Source organism: Ostrea edulis, chromosome 6 (assembly GCF_947568905.1).
Source record: "Ostrea edulis chromosome 6, xbOstEdul1.1, whole genome shotgun sequence".
In the NCBI taxonomy this organism is placed as follows: Eukaryota; Metazoa; Mollusca; class Bivalvia; order Ostreida; family Ostreidae; genus Ostrea; species Ostrea edulis.
Genome location: NC_079169.1, coordinates 85,112,347 through 85,126,044, shown reverse-complemented (window position 1 = coordinate 85,126,044; position 13,698 = coordinate 85,112,347). Strand labels below are relative to the sequence as shown.

General features: G+C 32.6%; 1 protein-coding gene across 2 annotated transcripts in view; it reads left to right on the top strand.

Annotated features, from left to right (window-relative positions):
* LOC125683007 (uncharacterized) overlaps window positions 1-13,698 on the top strand; it is a 47,633-nt gene that overhangs the window by 2,417 nt on the left and 31,518 nt on the right. The gene's annotated exons all lie outside the window — the stretch shown is intronic.

Genomic DNA, 13,698 nt, shown 5'->3' with positions numbered 1-13,698 from the left:
ATTATATCGAAAAACAGGGGCCCACAAGATAATATGAGACTTGAGGGAGTTGCTAATCTCTGAGCTGTTATATATATATGTCTCTGCTTTTACTTCATTCATTTTGTACCAGAATATTGCCAGTAGCTGTTTTAAGCCACTCTTTCAAGCCAGCTTTTATGATAAAGTTTTTTTTCCACAGAGATTGATGCTTGATTTTAAATATCACTAATCAAATAAATCAATCTTAAATTCTGTAGTTTTCTAAAATTCTTGTGTGTAAGAAAAAAAAAGATTTCTAATTAATTCTAAATACATGTAGATGATTTGTAATAGATCTATAGCATAGTATTTAAGTAACCTTACCTATTGCATATTGGTAACTGTCGGTTGTTGTGTTTCAACAACTGAACATTTTTAATTTCTTTATAACTACTGATCCATTCGAATTTTTTTTCAAATTTGGTATGAAGCATTTCTTGAATAAGTGGGACATAAATTGTAAATTTCAGGATTCCTGCACTCCTGAGGCTTTAGGGGTGGGGCAAAAACTGCCAAAAATTGACCAATTTTCAAAAATCTTTTTCTCTATACAACTGTACATCTTGAAGAAAAACTAAATGCATTGTGACATAGAACAGGTTCAAGGCTGGCCTTCACCAAAATTGTAAATTTTATGATCCCGGGGGTAGAGGTTCTGACTTCAGGGTGGGGCCAAACTTAGTATTTATAATATATATGTGTAAAATATTATAATAATATCCTCTTTAATGCTATTGATAGGAAATTAGAATAAATGGATATTTGAAAGGAGTTGGTAGTCCTTTACCAAAATTGTAAATTTCATGGTCCCAGGGGGTAAGAAGTGTTTTGGGTCCAGAGTGGAGCCAAAATTATTATGGTAATTATTGTCTTAAAATGTCATTTGAATGACTTCTTTAGGTTTGCTGATACGGTTTAAAAACTAAATTCAGATTTAGGAATAGCAGAAAAGGATGTACATGTACCAAAATTGTGTATTTTGCAACCCCAGGGTTTTGACTCTAGGACGGGTCCAAATTAGTCATATCGTATTAATGTTACATATATTATATTATGTAAAGTCTTTCGTCAGTATTGGCTCTTTCGGGGGCATTTAAGTTTAAAGAACAATTTCTTTTGTTTTATACTGTTGCTGAGTATTAGAATTTATCTTTGATATTCAGTATAAGAATTTTTTTTCTAGATTTTATAGCCCTTGGGACTATCGATACTTTTAATTAATACTCAAGTGACCGATAAGCCTGTGAACATCTTACTTGTAATTTCTGTTTAAAAATCTGTGATTTCAATTTGAGATCAATTACATTACATAAAATAATCTGATGTCCCGATTGTATACCTTAGTCGTGCTTGATTTGTCTACACCGACCACAAAGTGTACACCTTTCTGTAATCAAGTGCAAAGTTGTACAGGTTTTGGTGTACACCTTCTACACCCTGTACAGAGCGTGTGTTAGTAAATGCACCGAAAAATTCAATATGGCTGACAAATGGAAGTCATGGAAAATTTGCAGTTTTTTTTCTCTCTCTGTATTTTGTTAGCTGTAAAGTATATATAAGAGGATAATTCCAGTGTACTGTATGTAGACATTTACAGGAGTTGAAAGAGGCATAGACACAATTTGAGCTAAAAATTTTCAAATTTTATTTTTCCATTTTTGTATAAGGTATTTCTAATGGTCAGCAAAAGTTTGAATGTCAGTTGTCGTGTTACAGAGAGATACAAAGCTGAGTAAGAGTAAACAATTCTTTGTTATGTAAACAAGGCTTGAATCATGTTTTTGTTTACATCAGTTAGACATACAAGTACAAAGTTTTGTTTAAAGCAGATTTTTCAATTTTCAAGTTAACTCTGAACACAATTAAATGGCTTTTAGTATATGTCGCATCCCATTGTGTTTTAAATAGAATATTTTCTATTAAGCAATCTATACATAAACAAAAATGTTACAGGAGCCTTGTTTACTTAACAAAGAATTGTGAGTGCTGATACAGGGTATAAAGCTGCTAGGTTACTGGGAAAAAAGATATAACTGCTGATTGAATAATCCTGCTTAATATTTGGGGTGTAACCCAAAACACAGCTAATGGTTTATCTAAAATCACAAGGATATTTGTATAAATATAGATGTAGTGTTTTTTTATTTATTTATTGATGAAGATTTAAATACCTCTGTTATAATGAACAGAGAAATGCATCAATAAGGGGAATAACTCTTACTGACTGTATAATGTCTGTAATGTAACTCACTATAATAAATCATTTACTTACTTACTTTATGAAATAAATCATATTTATGTACATCATTCACAAGTGATTAATGGAACAGAGCTGATACATGTATAAAATATCAAGTTATTATTTCAATGAATTAGAATTACCCTCCAGAAACTGATGCTACTAGATACAATATCTCTTATACAATTTTACATTTATGTTTTTCTCTGTACTACAATGTATTATTCTGCATAGTTAATATCCTACTAATATGGAACTTCCGATATATCAGCTCTTCTGGGATTGAGGTACGTTTAGTATTCTGTTGAATGCTTGGGTGGTAACAAGGTGTATACATATATTATAGACTGGCTATGTAAAGAAGGATAAAAGTTATGAAAGTGTTAATTTTCTTATATCAGTTATTGGTATACATTAACTGATCATATCAAGAATAATATTTGTTTGAATTAGGCCATTGAATTAAATATGAAATTTATTTTTTTAATGTCTTTTTTTTTGCACAAGTGATACTTTGATCAAAGAAAGATGGTGATCATCATTTTTTTGTTTGAGCTATTTTGATATCAAATGCTCATAAACTTAATGAAATTGTGTGCCTCAGCATGATCAGCCTTTAGGCAATATATGAAGGTAGTGATAAGCATTTGTACCTACCACATGTGGATGACAATATGTTTTGCGCCTCATGTGCGTTTTTAGTTCAACAAAGGGAAAAAACTATTGGGCAACTTGGATATTGTGTATTTGTTTCATCTATAGTTAGTTCATAATAATGCATGTACTATCATTTGAAAATTTCATTAGGCCTACATCATTAACAGTAAACATTGACCCAAATTTCATAAAAAATCACTTGACTTTTTTTAAAATATGTATTAGAAATAAGAAAATTCACCATAAATTACACAAGTTTTTAAAAATCATCATGGAGTTTTCATTACAAACAATGTACATTGTTTTACATTTCATAGCAGATCAGATTTATTTGCATTCAGTAAAATTAACATTTTAAAATTTTTTTTGATTAATATAATTTCTCAATAAAGTATTATAGACAATTCTGAAAATTGTGACATTTAATAAAGATTACTGGAAGTATTAGTACTCTCTTGAGTTGAGCTTGGTGTTGGACCTCTGTAGATAATCCTCTTTTTATGAACATGAAATACACAAAAATAACCATTAGTGATTTAAACATGGGTTATGAATAGGTTTCATTCATTGGTTAATCTAGGATCTAGAAATCTGTGTTGTCTGAACCTTGGGTATAATCTTGTCACAGGGAATGCTAACCATTGACAGGTAAATAAAACAATAGTTCGTAGAAGAAAAAAAATACCGGGATATAGTGTAGAACTGATGATAATCATATGAACAATTGGCATTTTTAAAAAAAAAAAGTTTCATACATTGGTTTTTTTGTGTGTTAATTTGTCTTTTGCTCCTTTAGAAGAAATAAACAAAAACTAGTTTGTAGACTACTGTTTATTATCAGTTTACTGATTTAGGAGAATTTAGTATTTGACCTGTGAAACAACTGTCTTAGACCTGATGTTAAGTTTAACATATGTTTTAAAGTACTGTATCTCTGAAATCTTTGTAAATCAATACAATGCATTCCAAATACTGTATATCTGAAAATATTTGTATGAGCTTATCCCAGAACTTCAGTGTTGTTGATTTATGTGCAAGAATTTTTTTCAAAAGTATGTTTAATGTATTAGTAAATTTACCACGATAATAGAAAATATAAAATTTTGCTAGAACATAATTTTCTTATTCATATACTGTTAAATTACCCTAAAATATGAGTTTTGCAAACAAACGCAGTTCCACAGTATATATATAATTCATGTGTGATGTGAAGTCTGTATAATGAGTAATTTCTGCTGTTGTTCATGTTTTGAGGAATTTTGCAGATAGGAAAAAATCCACAAAAATTACAATTGCAAAATATACGTACATGCATATAGGTACATACAGGTATAATGCAACCACAGAAATTGGAAATGAAGGATATGATTTGGTACCAGTTAGGGATCAAATCGAGAAAATTTCCAACCACAGAAAATGCCCGTTATATTGTATTTTACGCAGTGGAAAAATAAAAAATAAAAGACTCGTGGGCCACAACATTCACCTGATTTATCTTGATCACACAAAGATGTATAACACTTGATAATGGTTCAAAAATAAGTCACTGTGACAAGTCAACACACTATTGTACAGTCATAAGATAAGTCACTGTGACAAGTCAACACGCTATTGTACAGTCATAAAATAAGTCACTGTGACAAGTCAACACGCTATTGTACAGTCATAAGATAAGTCACTGTGACAAGTCAACACGCTATTGTACAGTCATAAAATAAGTCACTGTGACAAGTCAACACGCTATTGTACAGTCATAAAATAAGTCACTGTGACAAGTCAACACGCTATTGTACAGTCATAAAATAAGTCACTGTGACAAGTCAGCACGCTATTGTACAGTCATAAAATAAGTCACTGTGACAAGTCAACACACTATTGTACAGTCATAAGATAAGTCACTGTGACAAGTCAACACGCTATTGTACAGTCATAAGATAAGTCACTGTGACAAGTCAACACGCTATTGTACAGTCATAAAATAAGTCACTGTGACAAGTCAACACGCTATTGTACAGTCATAAGATAAGTCACTGTGACAAGTCAACACGCTATTGTACAGTCATAAGATAAGTCACTGTGACAAGTCAACACGCTATTGGACAGCCATAAAATAAGTCACTGTGACAAGTCAACACGCTATTGGACAGTCATAAGATAAGTCACTGTGACAAGTCAACACGCTATTGGACAGCCATAAGATAAGTCACTGTGACAAGTCAACACGCTATTGTACAGTCATAAGATAAGTCACTGTGACAAGTCAACACACTATTGTACAGCCATAAAATAAGTCACTGTGACAAGTCAAGACGGACAGCCATAAAATAAGTCACTGTGACAAGTCAACACACTATAATGTATTGGACGGCCATATACTACACATCTCAGGATACATCCATATTTTAACAAACTGTAATAATTTTTTCTACTAGGCCTAGAACCCATCAAATCTAAAAGATTCTCAATGTGCAGTACTTGAATATCTGCTGTAAGCCCACACTGACCTTATATGACACTGCACCCATACACCAGTAAATGAGTTAGTATCACTTTACAAATTGTAAAGGTTTGTTTCTGTATACTTTAAACCCTACTGTAAACCTGCTGTGGCCTCATTTGTTACCGTTTGAACAAGTTTGGATGTATTGTACACTAAAGGAGGGTTTGTTTCTTTTAGTCTAACAAAAAACTTTTCCCAATATATTCCTACTTCAAACTCTCATAGTGGCTCCAGATTGACCATGGAGAAGGGGGTGTGAGGGGTACAACCATCTGAAGAAATAGGAATTTACACTACATGTCATATTATTGAGACATTGTAACCTTGTTGCTTTTGACAAGAATATCCTAAATATTGATAAGTAACACTTCCAGCTCCCATTGTGTCCCCAAGCTGACCTGACTCCAAGTGCCAGCAGTTGAACAAATTTGAATCTATACCATATAAGGTTGATTCATTCCAAGTTTAATGTTTTCTGGATGAATGGTTCCCAAAGAGAATTTTCAAAAGACCTACCCTATTTTTACCATTAAAACATTTCTTGATTATCTCCCCTAAAAGAGGATATGACCCTTCAGTTGAACATATTTGAATCCTATTTAATCAGGAATTCTTTATGCCAACTTTGGTTGAAACTCACTGTATGGTTCTTGAGTTTTTGCAAGATTGAAAAACAAAGTTTAATCAAGACAAACATATAGACTGCCATAGTGTAAAAAAAAACCTTAATGTACACTACATGAGGATGTCAATGCAAATAAATTTGACAAATTTTATCCTTGTGGTTCTTAATAAAATTTCTAAAGAATTTTCCTATGTATTCTTTTGTAAAACTTTAAACCCTTATCAGGATCATGTCTTAGCCCTTAAGGTCATGTTGGGAACAAAAATTGTGTTCTTGAGAGGGAAGATTTTTAAAGAATATTTCTGTATGATCTATATATGTGTACCATCTACAACCAACTTGTTAAAAGGGATTCAAGGTTTATGCAGTAAAGGACCTTGCCCTCTACCGTTGTATCTCTGTTGATATACAGTGGACATTGTTTATAATGAACTCATATAATATGAGTTATTATATACTTTCAATTTCATCTCTTCTTTTTTCTTTAAAAGTTTGCGGGCATATATCACACGATATATACCCGGAAACATTCTGGCCCGCAAACATTCCGGCCCGCAAACATTACGTCACAATCAAATTTTTACGCCGTTAATTTTCAAATTTTTTGTGTTTTTCATCTTTTACTCAGTTATTGTTAAAAATAAAATTATTGTTAGTTTCTAAATGAAATTGAAAGTATATAATAAAAAGGTTATAGACTTTGTATGACGACCTCGTTTTTTGTCGCAAACGGACCTCGCAAGCTCGGTCCGTCTACGTGCCAAAAAACTTGGTCGTCATATTTTCCCATACAAAGTCTATAACCTATAAATATACTGTTTTCTGCTGTTTAACCACTAGGCTAGAAATGACATCACAAGGCTCATGTAGCATATATCATCAACTTTAATTTATTCAAATAAGCTATGTCATGACTGATTGCCAAACAAGCCATGTCATGACTGATTGCAGGCTCAAGTTGGTGCCACAGTGGATAGAACTCTTTAGGAAATATGAAATCTTCTGGTGAACAATGAAAACCATGACTTATTATAGTGTGATACGCACTGTACTACAGTCATATGTAGTTTAGATGCAGTTGTTCATTGCAAGACCCTATAAAGATCTGAATGCTTTTTGTACTACATATTTTTAATCAGCAGGGCTTTATCGAGCTTTCAAATATTACTACCCATTTGATATCTAAAGGGAAATTTTTAGGATGCAGGCTTGAGCTTTCAGGAGAAAAGTTGTGAGCAATCCTTCTCACATTACAATGTGTATATGACAGATCGCTGATATCTATATTGTTGAATTCTGATAATAATAGAAAATGATTGTAATATGTAAAATGGTACTTTTGTTACCATCTATATATGCAATCTTTGGGGGGGGGGGGGGATTCTCCAATTTTGGAATTTTCTACAATTGAAGGGAAATGTTTTACCAATAAGAGGGAAAATAGTTTTTGTCAAAAGGGGAAAGATACCCTTTACTGGTAGTAAAAAAGGGAGAGATACCCTTCACTGGTAGTAAAAAGGGAGAGATACCCTTCACTGGTAGTAAAAAGGGAGAGATACCCTTCACTGGTAGTAAAAAGGGAGAGATACCCTTCACTGGTAGTAAAAGGGACCTTGCTAAATCCCTGTATTGGGTCATACAGGGAGAATATAATTCCTAATATAGACAAACATCCTGTAGATTCTAGTTTTAGAAGATACAGAAACATTATCTATTGATTTATAGCCTTTGATAAAGAATAACACAGTGACAATTTGTCAGTATAATGCTGAAGCATCCTATGGTAGCATAATAGGTTCAATCATTTATGTTTGATCAAACTCTGACCTTTGAAGAGCTGCAAAATGAGATTCACTTTTCTGAACTGATCATTTTTAAAGCAGTCAAGGAAACTAGGAGAACGGAGGGAATTTTCTTAGATTATGATGGGAATTATATGATTAGCAGAGAGGGAAATAAATCTCATGCATGAGTTACCCTGACTGGTAAGAGGAAGGTTATCCAAGTGAAAAGGGAAATAATTTTCATGCATGAGTTACTCTGACTTGTAAGAGGAAGGTTACTCAAGTGCAGTAATTTTCATGCATGAGTTACCCTGACTAGTAAGAGGTTACTCAAGTGAGCGTCATTGCCCATGGACCTGTAATTATATTTTATCTCGCACCAAATGGTTTACAACTCTAATATTGAATGAATCAGGACAATGATAAAATTGATTATGTTTCTGTCAGAGATTTAATATTCATTTCTCAGTGTCTATAAACTTGGATTGCAGATAAGATAGAACATGTTTGCTGTTATTGACTTAATCCTCACAGAGACCAATAATTCATGTAGTTTTAACCCCCTTCCCTCAAAAATTTAATTAGATGAATGATCACTGTTGAACGCCAGATAGATGTAAGTAAGTACATGTATGCTACATTTGTTTGATATTTTTTAGAATGATATAAGTGTTGTTTTCTTACATCAGTGTTGGTATGATTTAACTGTCAATACTTTTTACAAGAATTGATTGACAACAGATGATGTTAAACTTGAACTTGCAGGCATTTCTGGAATCCACAACCTCCAAACAATAGGAATTCAGTTATTTTTTCTGATATTGATCTTTTCATTTAACCCCTTTATAAGTTAAATGGTTGAAAACTATTTTTGCAATCACATGTTGTGTGTAGGCTCTCATTTTGGTAACATTGTAAAAGTTCCTACAAGCTAGCTTTACTAGCTCTCTCTGAGTGTCAGCATGATGTATTGACAGAAACTTATATGATGGTACATTTTTTATTACTATTTCATTTTGGGAGAATTTGTGTATTGTAGCCCTCTCTGATTTTTAGCTCTTCTGAACCAAGGCTCAAAGAGCTAATCACATGGCCATATGTCTGGCGTGCGGTGTGCGTCAACTTTTTGGAAAAAGGGCTATATCTCAAGAACCCCTTGGCCAATTTTTGTCAAATTTGTGACAGGGTATCCTTGGCCCAAGGGCTTTCATTTGTAATAAAACTAGGGTTGTGACCCTTTAACAAGGGGAGATAATTAGGAAAATGCAAACAAAAGTAGTGGTTGATAAAAAATCTTCTCAAGAACCACTGGGCAAATTATCACCAAACTTATGCATAAGGATGAGGATAGGTTGTAGATAAAAAGAGGATAGGTTGTAGATCAAAAATTGTTCAAGGCATCATCCTGGGGCAAAGGGTGTGGTCTCAAGGTCACTTCAAAGTTGACCTTAAAGTTTGTTTTGTTAAAACTTTGATATTTTGCTTAGTATAAGATCTAGGATCATCAAATTTTGTCAGTTGATGCATCTTAGGACCTAATATCATGTCTCAAAAGTAGGTCATGGTGACCTACTTTTTGAATTTTGCAGGTAATTATTATTAAATGGATTTTGATGCATATCTTGGACACTTTTGAGCCTATGATTATCAAAAGTTGTCAGTTGATGGATCATGGGACCTTGAACTGCGTCATGTGAAAAGTATGTCACCATGACTACTCTCTGAATTTTATGGTTAATCATTTATGAATACATTTTAGGTTGTTATTTCAGATACTGAGAGGTTTAGAATCATCAAACCTAGTAAGTTGATGTGTCTAGAGGCCTCGAAACATATTTATAAAAAAAGTAGGTCACAGTGACCTACTTTTTGAATTTTCACATTTTCAATTTTAGATGCATATTTTGGTGACACTATGAAAGCTAGGATCATCAAACTTTGTCAGTTGATGCATCTTGAGTCTTTATTGTTTGTTGACCAAAAAGTAGGTCACCATGACCTACTTTTGGAATTTGACGGCTATATTTTAATATTTCAGATACTATTTGACTTACAATCATCAAACTTTGTCAGTTGATGCATGTTGAGTCTTCAGAGTGTGTTGACTAAAAAGTAGGTCACCGTGACCTATTTTTGGATTTTGACAGCTATATTTGAATATTTCAGATACTATTTGACTTACAATCATCAAACTTTGTCAGTTGATGGGTCTTGAGTCTTCAGAGTGTGTTGACCAAAAAGTAGGTCACTGTGACCTACTTTTGGAATTTGACGTTTATATCTGAATATTTCAGATACTATTTGACTTCAATTATCAAACTTTGTCAGTTGATGCATCTTGAGTCTTTGGAGTGTGTCAACCAAAACGTAGGTCACTGTGGCATTCTTTTGGAATTTGACGGCTATATTTGAATACTATTTTACTTGTCAGTTGACGCATCTTGAGTCTTCAGTGTGTCGACCAAAAGTAGGTCACCGTGACCTACTTTTGGACAGTTACATTTAAATTTTCAGGTACTATTTGACTTAACATAATCAAACTTTGTTAATTGATGAATCTTGGTTATTGAGAATTTTTGCCTGTTCTACAATGTATCAGAAGAGCCATTCTAGGCCCATGGGCCTCTTGTTAATATTGCACTGAAAATATTACCTGCTAGCTTAATATAAAAGAATTTGTTATATTCAGTGATAGATAGTCTTTATATTATAGAGAAACAGTCAACATAACTGATATTAGCTCCTCTGAAAATTCGACTTTTTATATTGACCGGTGAAAAGTTTTCCCACATTTTTATTGATTTGAATTATGATTAGTAGGTTGACTTACTGTGATGTAATGATAACTGTAGTTGTGACTTTCAAAAAACATGTCAAGAAACCGTTTAGTCAACGCACGGATAACGCAAAGGCAAGATTGACCAGCACTCTTGTAGAGGATCGAAATATCAAAAATATGACTGGTGTAATCTTGATGTCTGAAAATAAGTCAGAGCTACCTAGAAAACAGATCACCTGGCATAACTGTGGAAAATTTAGAAAAAGAATTGACCAAAAGCCTATGCTAAACTGAGGGAGAAAGGTGGATGGCTTTATTTGAAATCTTTCCTTATTTTGATCGCAGAGACATTTTTCATGAATTAATTACAAAGGTATTGATGTTATTAGCAATCAGGAATATAAAGGAACTAATGAAGTTTTCAAAGCATGTTTAGTGAAACTTAAATGCAAAGGAAAATGGACGTAACCCTACACATACAGTAAACCAGCTTCTATTCTTGGCTACATTATTTCGCAGTAATTTTTGTGATCGAGCATTTTTCGAGCCTGACGGACATTTAAGGACTGGTTTGCAATCAGAAATATTTGTGATGATGAGGTTCTTGTGAATCTTACGAAATTTTCTTGTGCGCGAATAAAAGTTGGGGTACAGTATTAGAGGAAGACTTGGGGGAAAAAAATGTCTTTAACTTATTTTGTCAACAAATAACCCTCTGACTATACAAAACAAAATCTTTTGTTACATGTGTTTTAGTTTTAAACAAAATAGTATACAAATATTGACTTGGGCAAGGGCAGTATTGATTATATTAACCCCCTCAAAATGAAAATATTGCCCTCTGCTCATATAGTGTATAGGTATTACATCAACCCAGTGATTGATAGATGAAAGGAATATAAACTAATGGATAAAAGAAATTCTGGTATCAAAAATATTTAATATTCATCAAATGCAGTCAAATATCAGTCTCTGACAATGATAACTGTGTTTCCACCATTTACAGTAATACATTCTACGTAATATTGGCATATTGAGTTGATCAAATTTTGTAAAAATACCTTTGGGGTGTTCTGCCATATGCTTAGAAGTGCTCAATACAACTTCTCCAGTGTTGTCCAAATGTTCAGACCCCGACATAAACATTATATTATACAAAATATTACATCATTACAGTAAAACACACTTATAGTAAACACACTTAATTAAAGGGACTGATTCACAATTTTTTATGAAAATATTTTTCATTTTTGATGTTAAACATTAAAAATATAACTCATTTAATGTTGACAGCCAAACTTTGGACCTTCTGAATGCAAGAATAAAAGCAATATTTTAGCCTTAAATTTGTGTTATGTAAACAAAGACTCGAGTCTTTTTATGTATACAAACAAACAAGTGAAATATTGATTTTGTAATATAAAGCATCTTAATTTTGCATAGTCACCAATTTTAACTTTTAGATGACACATGTTACCCCAAAAATACTTGAAATGTGAAAGATATAATAAACTTATATCGATATTCATTTCTTTGGAAAATTTCGTAAACAATAGCATACCACAATCTTTGTTTACAAAACAAATAATAAACTCTCTAAAATGAGCTTCCGTGATAATGTATAACCTTAATTTTTATGTGAAATCTTTTAAACATATTAGTCAGTAGATTTTGATCATTAAAAGTGAAAAACAAAATTTTGGGGAAAATCGTGAATCAGTCCCTTTAATATGATGAATTCATGCTTATTGTGATGTGATATTTCCATGAGCAGCTATTCCTTCCATAACCATAACACTATCATCTCTCATCAGGCCAGGCTGTATAATGTACTTTCTCCAAATCGACTCAAAAACTTTTAGCTATTTCATGTTATGATAGTCCTGCTTGCAGTATACCAAATGCACACATTGCATCACTTTTATTCAGCCACAGCTTGTTTCTTCGAGGCAATTTTATTCAACTAATTTGTGTTTTCCCAAAGATATCTTTCTTCTAATGCAAAATATCCAACTTTAGTTTTGCTTCAAACCAGAAACAGTGCAGATAGCATTATAGTGCGAGTGAGTGATTTAAGATTCAGTCCATCCAAAAACATTCATAATACTCCAAAGAAATAGCCAAGACAATTTTTACAAGTGAACTCAAAATTCATCAAACTTTATTTCAAGTTCAGCTGAGTACATCATTTCTCTTTTTTCATTATTTTAATAAACCTTACATTTGCTTAAATGATGCAATTTACACACTTTTGATAAGTGTTTGTAATTTTTTATTTGGAATCAAGAAAAAGATGGTCAATAAATTCAAGTTTACAACCTACAGAAAATTTTCAAAGACTTGTTGACAGACTATCAAGATATTACATCTTACATGACTATAGTCAGCAACAGAAAGAAACTTGATAAGACTTTATTTGAATCTGAAATTCAAAACATAGCAATCACTCAGACTTTTAGCCCTCCCCTGGAAATGCCAGGCAGTTAGAATATATCAGGGAGGGATACAATATTGCAGCTATGGTTATGTAATGCCTGTTTAAGTTTATACATCAACTTGAAGAGAGATGTTTTACAGTGACACACATTTATATACATGTATAAACTTGGTAACTTTCTGCAGTGTTTAGATGCACCATTTTATTTGACAAGAAAGTACAATAGTTCTTTGTCGTAACAGTCGTTCATTGTTTACCTGTTTATGACTCCAGGTATTGAATGGTCGAACCTATAAACTGGTAAGCTATTAAATGTACGGCTACTTCTCTATGTATTAAGGCGTTCGTACGAAAAAAATAAAACCATCATTGTTCCAGGTTTTTAACAGGTACATTTACTCAACATGTTACAGCCTTTTCATGGAGTTTTGTGAATGGATTTTCGTTAGGTCAAAATTCAAAATGTCTTGACACTGTTGATGTGGAGGTAGTTAAAGTATGTTTTTGTGACATTTCATCTAAACTGATGTTTAATCCACTTGATTACAGTTGCACTTAATAATCAGTAATCCTATTATTTTTCAGCTACACATACCATTAACGACTTGCACACAGTGCACATGCATGCTTTCAAATACTTTCACAAAGAGGTCATT